The sequence below is a fragment of the Phytophthora infestans genome, genomic scaffold (assembly GCF_000142945.1).
Source record: "Phytophthora infestans T30-4 supercont1.150 genomic scaffold, whole genome shotgun sequence".
Classification (NCBI taxonomy): Eukaryota; Oomycota; class Peronosporomycetes; order Peronosporales; family Peronosporaceae; genus Phytophthora; species Phytophthora infestans.
In genome coordinates, this window is record NW_003303609.1 from 165,965 (window position 1) to 168,992 (window position 3,028).

A 3,028-nucleotide genomic window follows, 5' to 3' on the forward strand; every position below is an offset into this window, starting at 1 on the left:
TACATCACACATGCTGAGCATGCTTGCGCTGTTTGCTACGGAGCTGTTTGATTTAATGTTGCGTTTTAACGCTTCAATTTCTTCCATGCTGTAGATCAAACAGCGGCTTTTGTAACAGCATTTTTGCCCGGTTGTTGTTGACTCTACACCAGCTCGGTTGAATGTATAGTCTTCTCCCCAACAACGGCAGCGATGCCGCTCTTTACACATAAAAGAGATGAGAACGTTTGCTGATACTCCGCGAGCATATCGTACCAGCGTGCGAGACGACGGTTCGCCATCTTTTGAGTAAAGAGACCTGCAAGACTCTTTTGATTTGTTTCCACGATTGGTGGCTTGTTCAAGCAGTATATACGGAAAGCTGCCAGCGCGTGAACAATTGCCAGAAGGTCTTGGTGCTGCGTCGGGTTATTGAGTTCCGCATATTTCATCTTCCTACTGGTGTAAGCAATTGGTAGCTCAACATCATCGACAACCTGGAACAGGACTTCCCCGACTGCAAACTTGCTAGCATCCGTACGCAAATGCATAGGCTGATTGAAATCGGGCAAGTGCAACACTGGTGGATTGCACAGCCGTTTCTTCAGCTCCTTGAAGTTCTTCGACTGCTCTTCGTCGAAACGAATTTTCGCATTGCGCTTGGACTTCTTCTTGAGCAAAGTAAACATACTTGCTGTCAGTTTCGCGTAGTCTGGGCAGAATCGTTGGACGTATCCAGTTAAGCCGAGGAAGCTGTGAAGCTCCTCTTGCGTTCTTGGAATTGGCCAGTCCTTGATGGTTTGCACCTTATCTGGATCCATCCGCACGCCGTTTCTCCAAACAAAATCTCTAAGGCATGGAATCTCGTCTGCACAGAAGACGCACTTGGACAGCTTCACGTATAAATTGATGTCTCGCAAGATGTCCAATGTTGTGCGGAGAGCCTCCAAGTGATCTTCAATCTTCTGTGTCTTCGTGAAGATGTAGATGTCGTCGAAGAATGACTTCGTGCTCTCCAGATCGCGAACGAGTTTCGACGTCAATCGATGCATCGTCGCTGACGCGAAGAACACTCCCATTGGCAGTACCAGGTACTCCCAGAGTCCGTTGGGCGCCTGTAATGCTGTGAACTTGATATCTTCGGCACGCATACGAACTTGATAATACGCGGACATCAAGTCCATCGTTGAAAACCAGTACCCTCCGGCCATGGCGTCCAGTATGTCTTCTTTCCTTGTCATCGGTATGCTCTGCCGTATCGTATTAGAGTTCAAGTACCGATAATCGTGAACAATCCGCCACCCAACCGGTTTCCGGACGCAGAAGGTTGGCGCCGCGTGTGGGCTGATGCTTGGTCGGATAAGTTTCTTCTGTACCATGTCTATAACCCAGCGCACGATCTCACGTTGTTGTTCAGGTGACTGTCGCCACTGTTGCCGGTATATCGCAAGGTTGGGATCTTTCACGTCGATCCTGTGCTCTATTTGACGCCTATCCGGAAGACCTTCAGGGAGTTCAGGTTGGAACACCGTGTCCTTGTACTTCGTCAGCAAGTCAAAGGCAGGGTTCGCCCGGAAACTTTGCCAGTCTGTCTCCAGATAACGTCGAACTTTTGCAGTTCCGACATTGTCGGGTTGGTCTCGCCGCTCCAAGGATCGAGGGACGTTTTTGATCATGTCGTTCGTCAGAACTAACATGAAGTCTGGTTCTTCGATCGACTTGGTCTTGATTCTCAGGAACTTTCGCAGTTTCTTTCTCGTGATGAACTTGGTTTGTATACTAGCTTCATCTGTGATTCCCATCGTGAACATCTTTTCCACGACGGAATCTCTTCCCCTGGTATCGCTGCTCCCAGCAGCAGTACGTCGCGTCTCGACGACTTCCTCTCGTCTTTGTCTGCTGAGCCCTTGCCAGCTGACGCGTCTTCCAGTCGCTCGCAAGCAAGTCGTGGGGTCTCACTCTGCCCTGAGTCGTGAACGGGATTGACCGCGGACTTCACACCCGTTTCCAGCGCGGCACCTCGACAGGAATCGGGTCTTTTCGCCGACAGGCCTTTCGCCCCGACAGATCTCCGAAGCCCGGAGGCAATCACCGGTCCGCCTTCCTTGATTGGCCCACAGGTTTCACCCGCTCGTTCCCAGCGCAAAGTTCTCTCTATTGTTCCTTCGATTAGTCGACGTCTCCAGTCAATCTGTGGTTGCATGTCCTCGAAAAAAGGTATTCCAAGGATGCAGGCAAATTCTTCAGGTATCGCGTAGACAACTGCGACGCATTCGTACGCCTCGTCGATTCCGGCGACAAGGATACGTAGAGGTACCACCTCTAGCTGGGCCTCCACAATCTGATTGTCTCCTAACTTGACTCGAATGTTCTTGTCGCTGAACTTCGTTGTTTTCAGCTGGTGTTCTTCTACCCACCGCTTCGACACGTAGATCGTGGTTGCACCACAGTCTAGAAGCATCTTCGATGTTTTCTTCATCTTTCCAGCCACACTGATTTCACCGCCGACGGCGAACGGTGGACGTGACTTGTAGACAAGAGGGTTTTCACACAGAACATTAAGGCTGACATTATCAAACTTAAATGCTCCGGTTACTTTCTCTTCCACGACAGGACCCTCTTTCACTGTCGTGGCTGTTCGTTTCCCTGCTTCCCTTGCTCCTTCTTCCACGCAAAGCAGTTGGCTTTGATGTGGCCAGTTTGTTGCAGAAGTGGCAGGTACGAGTCTCCTTGCTCTTCAAATTCGAGCTTGGTTTAAACCGTCCCTTTCCTCGGAATGGTTTTCCTTTGAACGTTTTCTTGTTGCCTTGAGGTTGCTCATTAGAGGTCTTCGTCTTCTCATGACGAACCATGCGCTCACTAGCGTCCTCCACAAAGTGAGTCACCTCAAACTTGACAGCTAAGTCCATGGCGTTACTCAGTGTCTCAGGATTCTCGAGCTTCACGTAGCTTCGCGTGCGAGGCTTGATATCGCTTGCGTAGAACAGGACTTGGTCAAGCACGCTCATGCCTTCGACTCGAAAGATGAGGGCTGAGTATTCACCGTTGT